Source organism: Rhinatrema bivittatum, chromosome 4, assembly GCF_901001135.1.
Source record: "Rhinatrema bivittatum chromosome 4, aRhiBiv1.1, whole genome shotgun sequence".
In the NCBI taxonomy this organism is placed as follows: domain Eukaryota; kingdom Metazoa; phylum Chordata; class Amphibia; order Gymnophiona; family Rhinatrematidae; genus Rhinatrema; species Rhinatrema bivittatum.
Window position 1 is genome coordinate 44,844,685 of NC_042618.1, and position 21,821 is coordinate 44,866,505.

General features: G+C 43.4%; 1 long non-coding RNA gene across 2 annotated transcripts in view; it reads left to right on the plus strand.

Annotated features, from left to right (window-relative positions):
• The window catches only part of LOC115089297, a 48,917-nt gene extending 42,136 nt beyond the window's left edge, over nt 1–6,781 (plus strand). For both annotated transcript variants that reach the window (XR_003856049.1, XR_003856051.1), the window contains exon 5: nt 6,414–6,781. This is a non-coding gene — a long non-coding RNA (uncharacterized LOC115089297). The remainder of the gene's footprint in view (nt 1–6,413) is intronic.
• The last annotated feature ends 15,040 nt before the right edge of the window (nt 6,782–21,821 follow it).

The following is a 21,821-nucleotide window of genomic DNA, read 5'->3' on the forward strand; positions in this document are numbered from 1 at the left end:
TACACACACAGGCATGTTCAGAAGCGGAACACATGCATTCTTTAGAGAACAGATGCCTTGGCGTAAAACGCCGGATTATTGCGCCCTCACTTTAAAATTATTACATGAATAATAAAATGCACATACTTTTATAAAATGGGTTAAGAAAGTATGACTTTTTCTGCATTACAAATATGCACATATACTGAAACATATGCACACACTTTTGGGGAAGATATTTGTGGTATTTTATTAACTGTGCAACTCCTGCCACACAGTTTATAAAATGCTAACATCAATCTCTGCAGTCCTGCTTACACACATACTTGTTGACTTATGCAGACTATTGACAATTGGGCTCACAGAATAATTTTTCCTTATGTGCATTACTTTGCACTTGTGCATTTCACATTTCATCTGCCTTTTAGATGTCCAGTTTCTTAGTTTTGTAAGTCCACCTGCAATTCCTCACAGTCCTACTTGCATTTTAACTACTTTAAATAATTTTGCATCATCTGCAAATCTGATAACATCACTCAGGTAGTCCTTTTCTGGAACATTAATGAATTTATTAAACACCACCTGTCCCAGTGCACTCTGTTTTCTACCTCTCTCTGGCCACATAATCCTACACTATTTTTCTATCCTTGAACCAGTTAACAGTCTACAATAGGACATTACCTCCTATCTAATGACTTTTTAATTTACTAAAGAGTCTTTCTTTGAGGGACTTTATCAAACAGCTGCTCAAAATCCAGGTACACAATATCACCTGGTTCACCCTTATCCATATGCTTATTTATACCTTTAAAGACATGGAGTAGTTTAGTAAAACATGATTTCCCTTGGCTAATGCCATGCTGGTTCTTCCCCACTAAGCCACATCTCTCCAGAGACAAGAGAGGGAGGGCAGGAGGGTGGATGCTGGGGAAAATAGGAGAAGGAGGCAGGAGGCTGGAGACAGGGGGAAGAGGCAGAAGGGGCAGATGTTGGAAATGCAGGGTTGTAGGTGGCAAGGGGTAAAAATGGAAATGGAGACATTATGGGCCGAATTTTCCAAAGTCATTTTACATACATAAAACACAGTTTTCTGCACACAAATGATTGTTAAAAAATAGCTCAAGGCTCAATACATAAATGTGTGCTCTTAACCCAGTTTTGCATGTACTTATAGATGCACTGGGAAGAGGTGTTCCGGGGGGGGGGGGTGGAGTAGGGGGGAAGTGAGAACTCACATGCACACTTTTTGATTTTTACAATATGTGCACTAAGTTAAGCCACACAAGTTATGGCCTGGGAAGAGCAGGTGTAACTTTGCGCAAGGCAATTCACCGCGCACCAGGCCAGTCAGCCCAGCATTTTCAGAGCGAACTCATGAGCAGAAGTTCGCTTCGGAAAAGGTTGGCTACAGCCTGCGTTCGCGAGTTACATACACATTTTAGCCCCACCTGCAAGTTTTAAAATTACCCTCTTGAAGGATGAAGCGGAGACGGAGGAATGGGGAAGGAGATGGAAAGGGTAGGGAGACAAAGAAAAGAAAAAGACGGGGGTGGGACAGAAGAAAATGAAGCGGAGGGGGTAGTGGAGAGCTGGAAGATATTAGAAAAGCTCAGGAGGAGCGCGAGGAGATCGTAGCGAAGAGAAGAGGTGGAAGCGGAGAAGAGAAAGATTGAGAGAATGAATGGGAAGGACGGAGCCTGGGCTGCCACTGGTGGGCTAGCAGCAGCAGTGAGTGGTGGCCCTTCAGTACAAAGAGCCTTCCCCCACAGCTCACCTGCCCACACCCCAGAAAATATTAGAGGTGACCTTGCGCACAGCAGTAAGCGGGGAGAGGAGGAGGAGGGGGAGGAAATATTAAATCGGTCAGATTTATGTGGTTAAAAGTCAATTTTAAGCACATAAATCTTTTTAATATTGACCCCATAACAAATAATGCTTATCTCAAGGAAAAATTCAGTCAGCCCATCGTAGCCACTGCTCAGAAAGAGACAGAGCTCAACTTAATTATAAAACAAAGATGTTGAGATTGTGGTGTCGCATACATTCCCACCTCTGTGCATCTAGAGTCAAGGCAGAATAGAGAGGCAAGGTTAAACTCACACCCGGCAAATTTCACTGAAATCCACATCTTTTTTACAAAAGAAGTGTTGGCCGACTAACTCAGTAAATCCACAAAAATTTTGGCAGGTTCATTATATTAGCTTGGTAGCTTTTTTTCCTTAAGAAGTTTGCATGTCTCTAACAAAGAGTACAAAAGCTGGATTTCAATCATGTGTAATTACCATTAGTGTATAGGTAACAAAAACATGATTAAAATCCTAAATGTTCATTAAATGAAAGAAAAATAAATAGCCCTTGGAAAACCAGAGCAATGTTTAACAAATGTAAATAAACAGGTTGTCATCTTTTGATCACTAGCATTTTTTCATTTAAGAAGCAGAGATGGCAACTTTCAAATGGGCGCACGTGGCCAGATCCGTGGCAATTTTTTTAAAATCCTGTGCACAAATATGCACAAGTTATAAAATAGCCCTGGCAGACATATGATTGTGTGCTCCTAATTTTAAGCATTTGCGTGCGCACAGCAGCGTAAGTCGACTTTGGTATTTTATAACAGTCAGCGGCTTGTAAAATCAGGTGGACATGTGCATGTACAAGATGTGGCCCATCTACTGATTTTGCCACACACTCAGCTTTTAAAATTCACCTTTAAATGAGTGGCGCTCAGAAACTTTATGGAGGCTAGAAGTAAGTTAAACTTTAAGACCAAAAGACCCTTTGGTATAATTAAATTCAATATTTGTTCTGTTGGATTATACCAGTCCTCTGTTTCACTTGTGAGAATAATGTCTGTCAAGCTGTCCCGTGAACTGACTAGTGCAGAAGTTAAAAAAAAAAACCTAATCATCATGTCCCTTAAAATAATACAATAGCAATGCAGAATATTCTCACATTTATTTGCAGAATGGGTCATAATTATGCCAGTGACAAGCAGCGGTGAATCTTGCTCTGTGCAAAATTGAAATGTGCAGTCAGTTGTAGACCAAGTAGGAGATAGCAAATAAATCTAATTCTCCCACTCTATTTTTCTTTATATGCCTTGAAAATAATAGCTTTTTGTTATTATTCCAAAGCACTCAACTGGTGGTTTCGCCAATGCCAAATCCGAAGAGTAAGAAAAAAATGGAAGCTATTACAGCCATCTGCCCAGCATTTGCAATAAGCTCAGTTAATGTATTAACAGGAGTCTGCTTTTAACTTTATCGGCTTCCTTACAATCTGCATGATCCTCATTATCCATTTTCCAGGCTGCAAGGTCACTTTCCTGATGTCACCAGTATCTAGAATTGGTCAGTACGTGCTTATATTGTGATGTCAGCTTCAACTAAAGGCGTGAAGCTAAAAATTCTTGGCCACACTTCAGTCACCACTCTGCTTCATTTAACTGTGCTAAAAAAAAACACGTATGCTTTCTTACTCCATAGGAAGCAATTGGAAAAGAGACTAAAGAAAAATTACTTCTTTCCTGGTAAAATAAACTTTATCATATATTATCTTTATTTATTTATTTATAAGATGTATAAGGTTTAGGAATCACCTTTCAAAACTTACAATAAATCTTTCTAAAGCGATATACAACAAAAGTGCACAATAAATTAAAACAATGCAATAAAATAAAACCATCAATATAGAAAGAAGCTAAGGAGAATGCTATTAAGGTGTTAAGGAAGACTCATGTATGGTCAAAAACCTTCACACATTTTGCCTTGCTTTTACTCACTTAAGACACTCACCACACATCAGGGAGGACCACTTCCTTCATAGACAACAATTTTCTGCACTTCATAACAGTCTTCTTATATTGATATCCTGTCCTTCCAATGCATATGATCTGTTGACCAACCAGCTTTGCAAAGTGATATGCATTCTGCAAAATCTCAATCACTAGTTCATTTCTACCATTCTGGTGCTCTGCTACTGGGCTACATAAATTCATGTGATTACAGTTTTTGTCTCTTGATAACTTTATTGACCATCGCAGATGCTACAGTAAATTGTAAGGCCTTCTCCCAGAGCTGCCATTTTGGGGGAAATACTATAACACTGCATGGGTCCCTAAAGGCTATTCCTAAACACTACAAAGTAACATCTTTCTACAACTTATGGGTGCATAACATTTCAGCTAATGGTAATAATTTGCAGCTAGGATAGATTCATTGTCTTTGAAAGGGATAATGAATATAAAGAGGTAAATAATATCCCTACTTATCAGGTAGGATTAAAGCCTTTGTAGACGTGCTGGTCTAAGAAGCTACGTTTAGCCATCTAGCTTTCACTTAGTGGATACATTTAGTCAGGCAAAATCTGGACAGGACTGGGGATGGGCGGAAGAAAGTTAGCTGGCTCCCTCTGGATATGAAAACATATTTCTAGTGCCCCAATCCCTCTCCCTGCCTCAGAAATAGAATTGTTGCAATCCTGAACACCCCCTGTCCCTTCATAGTTTAATTAACTTAACTGTTGAAATCCCACCCCTCCTCCCCAATCCCCTTCATGCTCGAAATAATGACTGCTGGCATCTGGACCTTAACTCCAAATCCCCTCCATGTATTTCCAAAATCCCCCAAGTGCCCCATCATTTCCCCCACTTGGCACGTGGGGTTTATATTTGTAAATGCAGGGAGGGCATTGGAAGGGGAGACTGCAGACAACACTCATTTTTTTGTTAAACTACGTAAGAGATCAGGGAGGGGAGTGAGGGTTCTGGATGCCAATGTTTTAATGCAAGGAGGAGGAATCCAGGTGCTTTTTTATTTCCTCGGCCTGTGCTGATTTTCTGAGCTAACTGGCTATGTCCCTAATTAGGCTTTTTTCCCGTTCTGTGTCTATGGGAAAAATACTTAGTAAATGAGGCGCTAAGCTTGTAAATCTAGCCAGTCAAATTTTGACCAGCCAGGCAATTATTCAGCTGAAGATTTTAAAGATAATCAGCTAAAAAAATTAGCTGGTTATCATACCTGTTCAACAGTCTTTGAATATCTATCTCATAGCTAACAGATTGTTGATTGATTATTATATAGTCATGTCATATATTACACCATTATACTTTCGAGCCTGCGTGGATGCACTTTGGCACATGTGTTGTCAGCGCACACCCAGGGACGCAATGATTTTATGACTCGAGTGCACATATGCGTGCATGTTAGAAAATACACTGGGCGCATGCACGTGGGCGCCTAATTTTAAGTGAGCGTGCCTAGCCACATAAATCCCAGTTCTGCCACGTAAGTCAGGGAGTTTTAAAAGGGGCCAGCCCTCCACACCATTGCCACTGTCGCCAGTTCACCCACCAGTCAACAGCTAGGGCCTCCAAACTTCCCCGGTTTTTTTTTTAGGTTGCCCCAGACCCCTTAAACCTGTCAGAAATGACTATTTCTTTTTCTTCTTTAACTTGCACCTCCTCCATAGCAGAAGTAAATTTACAGGGCAGGGGATCCGGGTGCGCATCCAGGCTCATCAGTATTTACGCACCCATCTCTTGGCCACCAGCCCAAAAAGCTCATGCCCCGCCCCTTTCTGAAAACTTGGAGATAAGTGCACATCTGGGCAGCTTTTAAAATCCGGTGGGCGCGCGAGTGGGACTTGCGCGCTTACCTCCCGATCTTGGCGCGCCAGGCTTTTAAAATTCACCCTTAAGGAAGGATAACTTTAAACAAGTTGAGCGGGAAGCCATAATAAAGGTGACTTTTAGAAGCCCAGCGCGCACCAAAATTGGGAGATACGTGCACAAGTCGGGGTCGCGCACCCACCAGATTTTAAAAGCCGCCCAGGTGCGGGCGTAAGCTCCCTTTGCGCGCACATCTCAAACGTTTTCAAAAAGGGGCAAGCCCTGAGCAGGTCATGGGTATTTCGGGGCATGGCCAAGAGGCGTGGGCGTGAATTCTTATGTGCCTGGGCGCGCGCCCAGATCCCCTGCCGCGTACGTTTACTCATGTTATGGGGGAGGTGCAATTTATAAAGCGAAAAGAGGGAGCCATTTCTGACGAGTGCACGCAAGTTATCAAAGTGACGCATCTCTGGTTTGAAAGTTCCTGTCCCTGTGTTAAAGTCAGAACACCATGACAGGTCATAATAGAAAACGAAAGAGAGATAGACTTATCTAACGTTAATCTGTAGTTTCTCCTGAAAACCGGTTTTAGAGTAGTATACTTGAAAGTTAAAACATTGAATTAGGGCTACTGAATGTTATCTAAGTATTTAGAATAATTACTTTGCATTGGTAATGTAATTGCATCACAAAGCATTTTATATGTGTGAACTAAAAATTGTTTGCAATGGTTCAAGAAGAAATACTCAATTGCCAGACTAGTTCTTATTAATAAAATGCGTTTATGCTACTGAATTTCCTTTTTATTTTTATTTATTTTAAACAGTGAATCTGCCTTGGACGCAACTCCTATCAAACTGTTTCAGTTGAACAATTTCAAAGTGGGAAGCCCTAGGGCCTGAAGCCTTTGGCTAACCTACGTGACCATGCTGAGAAATAGTTTGCTCGGCCTGGGTGTTTACACACTGGAAACTTTACAAATGTTTAAAAATAGGAGAAGTTTATTACAATTCCGTTTGTGGAATTATCTGTTTGAATAAAAGAAGATACGTTACAGCTAAATTTTCTATTTTCCTCCAAGCATAAATATTTTAAAAGTGTTTCATATTGCTGCTGGAGGAAGTGGTGAAAGCTGCAGGACTGCCCCTGTGTTCCACCTGGAATTACTCCAGTCTCAGGAAGGATTAAATATATTTATTTGGGACTTTGGACTGCTAGAGCTGAATAAAAGATGTATATGTGTTTAAGGGAATAAGTGTTTGTGGACATTGTCTGCTGCATGGAAGACGTTTGAGAGGCCAACTTTCTGTGGTACACAATTTGGGGTAGATTTTATAAACTTACGCGCATGCGTACTTTTGTTCTCGCACCAGGCGCAAACAAAAGTACGCCGTATTTTCTAAGATACGCGCGTAGCCATGCGTATCTTATAAAATCCGGGGTCGGCGCGCGCAAGGGGGTGCACATTTGTGCACCTTGCGCGCGCCGAGCCCTACGCGCACTGCCCGTTCCCTCCAAGGCCGCTCTGAAATCGGAGCGGCCTTGACGGGAACTTTCTTTCCACCCCCCGCACCTTCCCCTCCCTTCCCCCACCTAACCCCCCCCCCCCCCCCCCCCGGCCCTATCTAAACCCCCCCTACTGTTGTTGGCAGAGTTACGCCTGCCCGAAGCAGGCGTAACTCAGCGCGTGCCAGCGGGCTGCTGGCGCGCCATCACCCAACCTGGGGGCTGGTCCGGAGGCCTCGACCACGCCCCTGGGCTGGCGTTCCTCCCCCGGGCCGGCGTCACACCCCCGACACGTCTCCCGCCCCGCCCCAAAATTCACACCGCCCACCCAACACACCCCCGACACACCCCCTTTGCGAAGCCCCGGGACTTACGCGCGTCCAGGGCTTGCGCGCGCTGACGAGCCTAAGCAAAATAGGCTCGGCGATCGCAAGGGGCTTTTTTAAGGGTTACGCGCATAACTTACGCATGTAACCCTTTTAAAATCCGGCCCTTTGTGCGCGTAAGTGAACATGCAGACGTTTATGCATGTATTTTATAAATTGTGTGCCGAGCACTGCATGGTTTACAAAATGCCACATATTTCAGCCCCAAAGGTGCATGCATATGTTATAATAAACGCATATATTTCCAGTGCCTGAAAACGCTTACTTCCTCTACCTATTGTATAAACGTTCATGTAAGTATTTAGGCAAATAAAAATATAGAATGTCTGCCTAATAACCCTGATTCAAACACAGAGGCGGGTATTTTATAAAGTATGCACATATACTGTTCTAACAATACTTCCTTGCATGCTACTTGGACTCTCCAGTTTGCTGATCCCTCCACCCTTTTAAGCAGTACCTCTCCAAAAAATCTCCAGTTTACCTACATCCCCCTAGCGCTTCAACCTGAAGCCCTACCAGTTCACTCAGACCTCCCACCCAAAAACTGAAGATAAAAGGCAAGTCTGATTTCAATTGTGTAAATCCATTAGCAGGTGTTCGGGCGATTTCAGTAATGTATGAGCGTACATCTCTTACAAAATAGCAATTTCAGAGTGTCCTTCTAAATCTTGCCCCGGAATGCCCTCTTATTTTTCCTGGTAAATTGTACATGCCGTACTCCAAGTGTGAGTGCACTCTCGAGGCTCGTAAAATAGCAAGTATGCATGCATCTACCTACTGCTTAAGCACACACATGCTGAGGTCGATATTCAAAACAAACCTTACTTATCCGCTGAAGTGGCACCACTGAATATCCGGCTTAGCTAGGTTAGTCAGGGGCAGGCAATGGGTGGATCGGGGAGGAGTCGAATTTATGGGATAAGTTAACCAGCTAACTTGATATTCAGAGTTAGCTGGCTGAATTATCTGGCCAGCTCTGATCGGGCAATAAGGCTGTCCTAAAGATAAACAGTATAACTTATCCAGCTAACAGGGCAGGTGCTAGGTTTTTTTATTGCCCTATGTGAACAATTACTATGCTGCCGCCCCCCCCCCGTCTCCCCGTTCATTCATTCTCTGTCCGGGGACCACAAAAAACAAGCCCAGCTCCCTTCAGTGATACAAACCTTAAAAACTGACACCTCCACCCCTCCCACCCTCCCACCCCACACACCAAAGGCTGGAGCAAGAGTATTAGGTACCCCAGGAGAACCTTATAGCCTTGCACAATGCCCCCCATGTCCTATTCCACACGCACAGTTAAGAGTTATGCATTTATATTTTACATGAAAAATCAAAGTACAGTATTCTGAGGAAAAAATATCACTTACATTATATTTGCATGCACTGCTGTGATGCCAACCAGATATTCCTACAAAAAAGACACCTAGAACCCTTATGGTATTAGGCCTATTGTGATGTGTGTTGGGTGTGGGCTTGACCCTCTGGAAACCTGAATACACTTCCTATTAGGAAAATGCCTCACCTCATTCACACATGCAGAACATAAACAGATCCTCACCAAATACAGAATAGAGCAACCATAAAGTAGAAATACAAACATACAGACAAAAACTGAACTGGAAACTACAAGAAGCCAGACTATGTAGTACAAAAATGAAAAAGAGAACCATTACCAAACATCAACAATAAAACCAAGAAATAAAATAAATACATATTCATAATACTAAAAACATACTAATAATAATATTAAAAAAAAAAAGCTGATGAATAAAAGATCAAATAATTAAAAACTCATATACAATTTTTTTAATGTCCCAAACACCAATAAAATATTTCAAAACAGCAGACACAACAAATGTCACCCTGGGATTGTCGTGGAGAAGTGGAAGTAGGATGCACAAACTTTCTACTCTCTTTCTTATATATATATATATATATATATATATATATAAACACATACACAACTCATACACACATATGTTCTCTCTCAGAAAAACTTGCCGGCTTCTCCAACTCTTCTTTTGTTGGGATCTACCAGCAGCCCCAGGCTCTCCTCTTCAATTCAGCTGCTGGCAGGTTGGAATCCACCTGCACCTATTTTTTCTCTCTCTCTCTCTCTCTCACATACACACACACACACACACACACACACACATACCAGACAAGCTCCAATTTACACGCACACACCCCAGGCAGATACCCATTCACATCAACTCAAATCCCGGGCAGGCTCCCATTCTCACACACACACATCCTATTCATCCCAGGAAGGCTCCCATGTATGCATGTGTACACATGCACACACACCAGGCAGACTCCCATTCACACACACACACACACTCATCCCAGGCAAGCTCCCATTCATACACACACACACACACACACACACACACACATACATATATGTAACCCAGGCAGGCTCCCATTCACACACATATACCCATCCCAGGCAGCTTCCTAATATACACACACCCCCACACAAACCCCCACACACTCATCCCAGACAGTCTCCCATACACACACACACACACACACACACAAACACACACACACACACATACACATACACACACACTCATCACAGGCAATCTCCCATTCACACACCCACTCATTCCAGGCAGCCTCCCATTCACACATACAGACCAGGCAGTCAGAGTCCATGGGTCATTCCTCCTCTGCTGCTGCTGCTACCAGCTGTTCCTTTGTGGAGAAAAGCTGTTCTACAGCTCCTCTTCCTGTTTTAGCACCGCGGGACTTCAACACTCACAGTGCTAGCTCTTCCTGTATTCTCAACACTGTGGGGCCAGCACCGGAGAAGGAGCTGAAGGACAGATTTCCTCTGCTATGGCCTCCGGCTTCTGCTGCCAGTGGGATCGGGTCCACCGACGGTAACAAGGGCCTCCTTCTTCTGCCGCCGGTGAGATTGGGTCCACCAGCGGCAACACGGGCCTCCTCTGCTTTTGCTGCCGGTGGAATCAGTTCTACCAGCGGCAGCATGAGCCTCTCCCTGCCACCGATACCGTCCCACTGGGTGTGCCGCCCTGTGCAATTGCACAGTTTGCACACTCGATGGTGCCGGGCCTGCCAGCTAACTTTAAAATAGCCAAGTATATTTGGCAATGTGGCTGCACTGCTGAATATACAGCGCGGTTAGCCCGCTGAATGTGGATCTCAGTATTTTTACATGTGAAACTCTTTTGAAAATACACTCCAAAATGAACATCTGAGGTAACTCCTGTTTCTGCATGCTCTAAGTATGTTCTTTTTCAAATTGTGATGAATGTTTTATTTTGTTACATATCTCCTGAATGTCTGCATTTATGATAGCAGCTAATTGGGTTCTCTTCCAATATTTCTTCCTCACCCTCACCCTCTCTCTCCCACTTCTAAAAGAGGCCAAAATGATTTAGGATGACTCGTTTTAATAATAAGTTGATTGAGAAAATTAATACTGTTTTATTGACTGCATGGAAGGGAAGCATTTCTTTGGCATGCAAGAGTCAAATATTTTTCACTGCTGCCATGTCCCTGCATATTAGTTCCCTCTATTGTTTCTATTTATTTGTTTTTCTGGATTGATTTTTCTGTAGACCACAATTAGGAGAAGGAGGTAGTTATTATCTGTCATTGCAAAAGGTAAATAAGAGGATTCTTAGGTAAAATAATCCATAAATAAAATTTAACTGAGCTCCTGTAAGAAACTATACACAAACCAGTTCCAGTGAAAAAAATCCTATACTATGAGAAACTATTGCCTATGTTAATTAAATTAATTTTGCCTGATTTTAGTATTATTGTTGCATAAGTAGAATATGTGACACAGAATTGATTTTACACCTTCACTGTGTGATACTGATTCAAGCCGCATAAAAAAAATGTGGCCAGTATTTCCATAGAGTTCCACCATGTAGGGAGTGAGAATTTACCATTTCTTGCATCAAGCAATGTATTGAAAAATATTGCCTCTGGTCATGACAATTAATTGCACGAAGTACTACATTCCATACAGCAGCACCTTTCATGGCCTCACTTCTCAAAAGGATTCTGCCACAGACACAGAATGGAATAAGCTCATTTGAAATCGGAAAGTAATCAAACTGTCCACTTCTCTTGGGAGTATTCCACTAAGACAATTCACAGAGGCATCCATTCAAAATACAAAGCCTTCTTGTTTGTGCTATCTTGCACAATTTTAAGAATGCTCTCCAAGCCAAGTACTCCAATGTCTAATTTAAAATCAATGAATTAGTATTTATATTTTCTCAGCATGTCAGAAATCATTGCCAGCATGCCTGTGATTTTTAGCTCACTTTAAAACCTGCCAATGCGGGTTTTTAATACATAGTGATGGTCACATTAGCCAATGTGCAAAATGGCTCTAGCACATCTTGTATTAGCATTAACACACATGTGTTAACCCTACCATGGGTCTGTACTAATGTAACAGCAATGCCCATGTTGATGAGCTGATGACATGCATTACACTCCAATGCAGGATTGTTTGATGATGCTCATTAACTCCAGTGAAGATTAATGGAGTCTCAGAAAAAAATTTCATGTCCAGATGTGTAGCTAACTTTTAAAATTAATTTTTTTGTGTTAACACAGATGCATTAACAGAAAGCAGCTAACTGCACTTCAACAGGTTGCAGACTATAAAAGTCCTCACAGATACATCAGATGGTCTATGAACTTAAGAACCTAACTTGATTAGTAGCAGTTAATGGACTTCTCCTCCAGGAACTTATCCAAACTTTTTAGAAACCCAGCTACACTAACAGCCCTAATCACAGCCTACGGCAACAAATTTCAGACCTTAATTGTCCGTTGAGTGAAAAAGAATTTTCTGTGATTTGTTTTAAATGTGCTAATTACTAACTTCATGGCGTGCCCTCTAGTCCTTCTATTATCCAAAAGAATAAATAACCGATTCACATTTACCCATTCTAGAACTCTCATGGTTCTAAAGACCTCTATCATATCCCCCCTCAGCTGTCTCTTCTCCAAGCTGAACAGCCCTAACCTCTTATAGCCTTTCCTCATAGGGGAGCCATTCTACGCCCTTTATCATTTTGATCATCCTTCTCTGTACCTTCACCAGGGCGATTATATCTTTTTTGAGATGTGGCAACCTGATTGTACACAGTATTCAAGGTGTGGTCTCACCAGGGAACGATATAGAGGCATTATGACATTTTCCATTTTATTCACCATTCTCTTTCTCATAATTCTTAACATTCTGTTTGCTTTTTTGACTGCTGCAGCACACTAAACTGATGATTTCAATGTATTATCCACTAATGATGCCTAGATCTCTTTCCTGGGTGGTAGCTCCTAATATGGAACCTAACATTGTGTAACTATAGCATGGGTTATTTTCCCTATATGGAACACCTTGCACTTGTCCACATTAAATTTCATCTGCCATTTGGATGCCCAATTTTCCATTCTCACAAGGTCCCCCTGCAATTTATCATAATCCGCATGTGATTTAACTACTCTGAATAATTTTGTATCATCTGCAAATTTGGTCACTTCACTCATCATATCCCTTTCCAGATCATTTATAAATATATTGAAAAGCACCGGTCCAAGTACAGATCCCTGAGGCACTCCACGGTTTACCTTTTTTCCACTGAGAAAATTGACCATTTAATTCTACTCTGTTTACTGTCTTTTAACCAATTTGTAATCCACAAAAGAACACTGCCTTCTAGCCCATGACTTTTTAGTATTCTTAGAAGCCTCTCATGAGGGATTTTGTCAAACGCCTTCTGAAAATGCAAAAATACTACATCTACCGGTTCACCTTTATCCACATGTTTATTAACCCCTTCAAAAAAATGAAGCAGATTTGTGAGGCAAGACTTGCCTTGGGTAAGCCATGCTGACTTTGTTCCTTAAACCATGTCTTTCTATATGTTCTGTGATTTTGATCTTTAAAATAATTTCCACTATTTTTCCTGGCACTGAAGTCAGGCTCACCAGTCTATAGTTTTCCGGATTAGGGCTGGAGTCCTTTTTAAATATTACATTACATTGGCAACCCCTCCAGTCTTTAAGATAGTTTACACATTTTTACTAATAAATCTGAAATTTCATTTTTTAGTTCCTTCAGAACCCCGGGATGCATACCATCCAATCCAGGTGACTTGCTACTCTGGCCTACTAAATCTTTTTTTTATATACCGGCATTTGATCTCAATTGAGATATCACGCTGGTTTACATTCAGGTACTGTAGGTATTTTTCTATCCCAGAGGGCTTACAATCTAAGTTTTTGTACCTGAGGCAATGTAGGGTAAAGTGACTTGCCCAAGGTCACAAGGAGCGATAGCAGGACTTGAACCTTGGTCTCCTGGTTCATAGTCCACTGCTCTAACCACTAGGCCAGGGGTCAGGAACCTTTTTGGCTGAGAGAGCCATAAACGCCACATATTTTAAAATGTAATTCCATGAGAGCCATACAATATGTTTAAAACTAAATATAAGTAAATGTGTGCATTTTATGTAAGATCACACTTTTAAAGTACAATAAGTCTCTGAAAATATTACACCAGGCCTTAAGACACCAATACATCTCCTATTAGGAAAACGGACCAAGTCAGGCTGCTATAGAGTCCTACACAGAAACTACACGCCAGCAGAAAACCTCACCTGAATCACGTGCTGTCCCTCACCTAACATAGAATAAAGAGACCAAAATGCATAACAAGAAGCATGCAGAAAAAAATGAATTGGAAACTGCAACAAGCCAGAGTCTCTGTATGCAGTGTAACAAAGGAAAAAAGAAACATCACCCATCCTTATAAAACAAATCAAGAAATATAAAATCATCAGCAGTAAAACTGTACTAACAAAAAGAACATATTTCGAAACAGCTAATGAGTGGAATATCCAATAATTAAAAACACATATAAAACATTTCCAGATACCAACAAAATATTTCAAAATAGCAGACACAAAGACCCAGTAATGAAAAATAATAAGGATACAAAAATTTTTTTGCTCTGCATACCTGGGAACGTTTGATATCCAGGTGTCCTGAGATTGTTCTGAATTAGCAGGAGGTGGGGTGGTTTGCTTGGAACTTTTTCCTCTCTCAGTCACATAACAGCGCGCTCTCTCACACTGGCTCTCAATGTCACACCTATACACACATGCTCTCAGTACTCACATATACACATGTTTTTTCTCACTCACTTATATAGGCTCTTAATTACACATTTACACACATGCTGTCTATCTTTTCACGCTTACACACACACACAGGCTTTCAATCACATAAATACATGCTGTCTTTTTCTCTCACACACAGACTCTCATTCACATGCTTACAAACATGTCCTCTCTTTCTCTCATTTACACACAGGCTCTCAATCACATACTCACATGCTCCCTCACCTAAATCAGCTCTCAATCACACACAGACACACATGGTCTCTCTCTCTCATTTAAACACAGGCTCTCAATCACATACTCACATGCTCCATCACCTAAATCAGCTCTCAATCACACACAGATACACATGATCTCTCTCTTACTTATACACACAGGCTCTTAATCATACATACACATGATTTCTCTCACACACAAAGGATCTCAATCATACACACATACTCTTTCACACAAACAGGTTTTCAATCACAAACTTACACATACAGGTTCCCAATGGTTAACTTACATTCATGCTCTCTCTCTCTCTCTCTCTCTCTCACAGGCAGGCTCTCAATCACAGACATATTCTCACATGTACAGGCTCTCAATCATTCACATACATTCACATACATGCAAACTCTCACTCTCTCACACACACACACACACACACACACAGGCACGCCCCCACCCCCCGTGGCCCGGAAGAGGAAGTGGAGAGTATCGGGTGCCTGCGCGGCAAGAAGAGGCCACGCTAGTGCGCTCAGCATCGGCCCGAAGAAAAGAAGACTGCAGCGGGGCTCGGAGGAAAATGAAGAGGTTCAACCGCGGCCGATGGGACTCCGCCTCCACGAGGGCTGAAAATGAAGAGGTTAGCGTTGGGAGGAGGCTGCTGCTGCTGCCGCGAGTTCCCGGGGGTGGGGGAGAGAGAGAGTGAATGAGCGAGCAAACACAGCTTGCTCGCTCATTCACTCTCTCTCTCCCCCACCCCCACCCCGGGAACTCGCGGCAGCAGCAGCAGCCTCCTCCCAACGCTAACCTCTTCATTTTCAGCCCTCGCGGAGGCGGAGTCCCATTGGCCGCGGTTGAAGCTCTTCATTTTCCTCCGAGCCGCGCTGCAGTCTTCTTTTCTTCGGGCCGATGCCGAGCGCACTAGCGTGGCCTCTTCTTGCCGCGAAGGCACCCGATACTCTCCACTTCCTCTTCCGGGCCGCGAGGGGGGGGGGGCGAAGAGAGCACGCCGGTGCCGCTGACTCCAGCTGTCCTGCCGCGTTCTGCCCGGGCTGACAGCATTTTAAGCCCGGGCGGAGGAGGACCGGGGAGCAGCTGGGTCAGCGGGAAAGTGTGGCGACTGTCTGCGAGCCAGGTGCAGCCCTCAAAAGAGCCATATCTGGCTCGCGAGCCATGGGTTCCCGACCCCTGCACTAGGCTATTCCCTCTTCCCTCTAGGTTCACTGTGATTTGGTTCAGTTCATCTGACTCATCACCCTTGAAAACCATCTCTAGAACTGGTATCTCCCCAACAACCTCATTAGTAAACACAATAGCAAAGAATTAATTTAATCTTTCTGCAATGGCCTTATCTTCCCTAAGAGTCCCTTTAGCTCCTTGGACATATAGCGGTTCAACAGACTCCCTCACAGGTTTCATGCTTTAGATATATTTTTAAAAGTTTTTAATATGAGTTTTTGTCTTTATGGTCAACTTCATTTGAAATTCTCTCATAACCTATCTTATCAATGTTTTACACTTATCTTTACAATGCTTATGCTTTTTTCTATTTTCTTCAGATGGATCCTTCTTCCAATTTTTGAAGGATTTTTTTTTTTTTTTTTAGCTAAAATAGCCTCTTTCACCTCACCTTTTAACCATGTCGGTAATCGTTTGGCCTTCCTTCCACCTTTCTTAATGCATGGAATATATCTGGACTGCGTTTCTAAGATGGTATTTTTAAACAATGTCCATGCCTGTTGTACACTTTTAACCTTTGCAGCTGCACCTTTCAGTTATTTTCTATTTTCCTCATTTTATCAGTTTCCCTTTTGAAAATTTAGTGTTTGAGCTGTAGATTTATAGATTGTTCCCCTTCCAGTTATTAGATCAAATTACAGCAATGTGATCAGGCCTAAACCAGTTCCCTAACCCTAACCCTATCCTTCCTATCTTTTTCCCTCTCCTTCCCAACCCCTAAACCTACCCTAGCTATCCCCAAATTTTTTTATTTTCTACATACTGCTCCTCTGGAGCAGAAGTAAACTCTGCACACCAAACAGCTGCTGGTGCGCACTTTCCCGGGACAGCGTCTAATGACGCTGTCCCAGCCCGCCCCTCCCTGCCCCTCCCCACCCATACCCCGCCTCTCGGGTCACCCCTTTCTTCAGGCCCAGCACTTTCGCCTGTGTTGGGGGTTACACGCGTGGCTGGGCCCTTTCAGAAATACGCGTGGTGCATGCAGGGCCCAGCCACGCATGTAACCCCCAAACTTTTTCGCATGCAGGGCTTTTAAAATTCGGGCTTAAATCCAAAATAGCTTCATCTGTTCTTGAACCAATTGCTCCATGAAGCAGGTCTTTATTCCATCCAAGAATGTTTCATCTCTAGCATGATCTGATGTTACATTTACCCAGTCAATATTGGGTGTAATTGAAATCTCCCATTATTACTGCCCTGCCAAATTGGTTAGCTTCCCTGATTTCTCTTAGCATTTCATCATCTGACTCATCATTTTGGTCAGGTGGATGGTAGTATACTCCTATCACTATACCCTTGCCAAAACTCATGAGATTTCTACCCATATAGATTCTCCTGTGCATTTAGTATCTTGTATGATCTTTATCCTTTTGGACTCTATTCCTTCCCAGACATAAAGTGCTACACCCCCAGCAAGTTGATCCTCCCTATCATTGCGATATAATTTGTACCCTGATATAGCACTGTCCCATTGGTTATCCTCCTTCCACAAAGTCTCTGTGATGCCAATTAAGTCTATGTCATCATTCACTGCTATACATTCTAACTCTCCCATCTTACTTCTTAGACTTTGGCATTGGCATACAGACATTTCAACGTGTGTTTTTTGTTTGTATTAACAACCTGCTTTTCAGTTGATAGGGATAAATTTGGAATTATTTAGCTCAGGTGATTCTCTACTTATAGGCTCATGGACTACATTTGCTTTTATTGGAACACTTGTTTGGATGCCCTATCTCTCCTGTTTCATTAGTATCCTTCAAAGATACATTCCTCCAAACCGTGCACCGCTGAGTGACTGTCGGCTTTCCCCCTTGTTCTAGTTTAAAAGCTGCTCTAGCTCCTTTTTACAATAGTTTGTTTGAAGCTCCAGTGGCTGCTCAGATGTAGGATGCGTGTAGTCACAGAGTCAGGGGTAGGTGAGAGGAGAAGTGACCCATTCAGCTATGGGTAAGGAGTTGGAGAGATACCTGCAGTCTTGTGGATACACGAGGGCATTTAGGAAGCGGCATCAGCAAATTTTCTGTTGGTACCACACTGATGGTCAGGGCCACTTTAACTATTTATGGGGCCCTGGGCAACCTTTCTGAATAGGCCTCCTTATGTTTTTCCTAGATAGATCCCAGCCCCATGTAAGGATCAGAGAAACATTATGGGGTAGATTTTCAGAGGTACGCGCGGGTGTACATGTGCGCGCCTTGCGCGCGCCGAGCAGTGCTGCTTTCCCCTGTTCCCTCCCAGGCCGCTCTGAACTTCCCTACTCCTCTACCCCACCTTCCCTTCCCTTCCCCTACCTCCCCTGCCCTTTCCCCCCTACCTTTTTCTTTTTTTTCCTTCTGTTTTAAAACTTACTTCAGCCCTGGGGCTGAAGTAAGTTGCGTGTGCCGGCAGTCGGCTGGTGCGCGATTCCCGGCACAGTGGCAAATGGCCGCTGTTTTGGAGGCTTCTGACTCCACCCCCACCTCCGGGCTGCCCCGCCCTGCCCCCGCACCTTTAGTAAAGCCCCGGGACTTAGACGCGTCCCGGGGCTTTATGCTCGTCGCCAGATCTTTTGAAAATAGGCCCAGCGCGTGTAAGCCGAGTTACCCGCGAACTTTGAAAATCCGGCCCTATACTGTTACACAATTTCTTTTAAAGCAAAGCAATGCTTTACATGTATGATGGATTACTTACAAAAGATTATTAATACATAAATTGTCACATTTTGTGATGTTTTCTGCTGTCAAAACTGAGCACTTCCAGTCGATGCAAGATGTAAAATACAGGTTACACTAATTCCCTCCATCCTATGTCCCACTCTCCCCACCCAGCAATGGGTACAAAGCAGAACTAGAATGTTTCCCCTTCACCATATAAAATATGTAGCCAAAGTATGCTTTCACCTCAGTAACAGCAACACAACACCCCTCCACTGCCAGACACATATGAAGTAACAAAACCATGCACAAGAGACACTTAGAAGCCATATAGAAAACCTACCATAGCAACCCTAACTATGAAAATACAGCACTGCAAATATTACACTTGGTTCTGCACTCTTTTGGAAAAGCAGATCAATTCAGCCTACACAGAAACTACATGCAGAAGAATCTCTCCCCTTTCTCACACACGCAGAAGACCCTTGCCTAATATAGAATAGGGGACCACAAACTAGAAATAGAAGCATGCAGACCCCGAGAAGTCAGACTCATGCAGTGCGACATCAGAGAAAGAAAAACAGAAATTCATGTCCTCGTATACTGACCAAAACACAAAGGGGCGGATTTTCAGAGCCCTGCTCGCCTAAATCCGCCCAAAACCGGGCGGATTTAGGCGAGCAGGGCCCTGCGCGCCGGTGAGCCTATTTTACATAGGCCTACCGGCGCGCACAGAGCCCCGGGACTCGCGTAAGTCCCGGGGTTCTCCGAGGGGGGCGTGTTGGGGGCGGGCCCGGTCGTCGTGGCGTTTCGGGGGCGTGTCGGCAGCGTTTGGGGGCAGGTACGGGGGCGTGGCTACGGCCCGGGGCGGTCTGGGGGCGTGGCCGCGCCCTCCGTACCCGCCCCCAGGTCGCGGCCCGGCGCGCAGGAGGCCCGCTGGCGCGCGGGGATTTACTTCTCCCTCCGGGAGGCGTAAATCCCCGGAGAAAGGTAAGGGGGAGGTGTAGACAGGGCCGGGTGGGTGGGTTAGATAGAGGAAGGGAGGGGAAGATGAGGGGAGGGCGTTAGAGAATTCCCTCCAAGGCCGCTCCGATTTCGGAGCGGCCTTGGAGGGAACGGGGGTAGGCAGCGCGGCTCGGCGCGCGCCGGCTATACAGAATTCATAGCCTTGCGCGCGCCGATCCAGGATTTTAGTGGATACGCGCGGCTCCGCGCGTATCTACTAAAATCCAGCGTACTTTTGCTTGCGCCTGATGCGCCAGCAAAAGTACGCCTATTCGCGTTTTTTGAAAATCTACCCCAAAATGAATTTATTTTTTTTTTTTTAATATTTATTTTCTGCATATAACTGATTTTCTGTGCTAAGCATATTACAATATATAATTCAAAAACTCAGAAATACTTTTCATACAAATATAAGACCAGCACATTCCCAAAGTTGACATATGCGAATCACTAAAATCCTGACTCACTCTCACAGGCAATACACAGACAGACTCTCACCAAATACAGAATAAAGAGACCATACAATAGAAATAGAAATGTTCAGACAAAAACTGAACTGGAAATCTCAAGAAGCCAGACTCTGCATGCAGTGAAAACATAAAATACCATCAAGAAATATAAAACATCAACCATATCAATAAAAAGAATGTCAAATCAGCTGAATAGAGCAATATCCAATAAATAAAAACACATTTAAAAATATTTTAAAAATTACCAACCACCAATAAAATATTTCAAAACAGCAAACACATTGCATCCAATAATTAAAACTGATAAGGATTTTTTAAAAATCCCCCATGCTCCATACCTGGGAACTTTAGATTCCCAGTCACCCTGCAATTGCCGTAAATTGGAGGATAGCACATAAACTTTAACCTCTCTTACATACACATGCAAGCAAGCAGGCATTCTCTCTCTATCTCTCGCTCTGATATACACAGTACACATGAATGTATGCAGGCACTCTCACACTCGCACGCAGGTACTTTGTTTCACACACACACGCAAGCAAGCAGACACTACCTCATACACACACACGTACACTATACATAGACAACCAGTCACTCTCTCTCATACAGACAGGAAGGCACTCTCTCACACATACAACACACAGGCAGGCACTCACACACCCACACAGGCCGGCGCTCTCTCACACACACACACCACACATGAAGGAAGGAACTCTTTCACATGCACACACATTCAGGCAAACACTCTCACACATACACCACATGGGCAGGAAGGCACTCTCACATAAGAACATAAGAACAAGCCATACCGGGTCAGACCAAGGGTCCATCAAGCCCAGAATCTTGTTTCCAACAGTGGCCAATCCAGGCCATAAGAACCTGGCAAGAACCCGAAAACTAAGTCTATTCCATGTTACCATTGCTAATGGCAGTGGCTATTCTCTAAGTGAACTTAATTAACAGCAGGTAATGGACTTCTCCAAGAACTTATCCAATCCTTTTTTAAACACAGCTACACTAACTGCACTAACCACATCCACTGGCAACAAATTCCAGAGTTTAATTGTGCAGGCAGGCTCCTTCTTTCACACATACAGGCACTATCACAGAGATAAACAGCAGGCATTCTCATTCTCACAGTCTCATACACACAGGCAGTCTCTCAATATCACACACATAGTGGTAGATTTTAAAAGTCCAGCTTGCAACATTCAGGGGCTAAGCTAATAAGTTGGACACAGGTGTGCCAACTTTAATTTACAAAGCACCCAGATACATGTGCAAATGCCTCTGCACAAACATCTCGAAAAAGGGACGTGGTCTGGGCGGGGCATAGCATTTCGAGGCATGAACCTGAGAGATGCACCGAGATGATGCTTTGCAAGTCAGCGCACGCTGAGGTTCCCTGCCGCGTAACTTTACTTCTGCTGTGGATGCCATGTAAGTTAAAATTTAAAGAAAACTAGGCAGATCTGCATAGTTTTAAGGGTCAGGGCTAACTGGGTGGGAATGAAGGCTATCAAAATGGGGGGTGGGGGTTGGAGGACCTATCTCTTAACTGGGTGAACTGGGGTCAAACTGGTAAAACTGGGAATGGCATC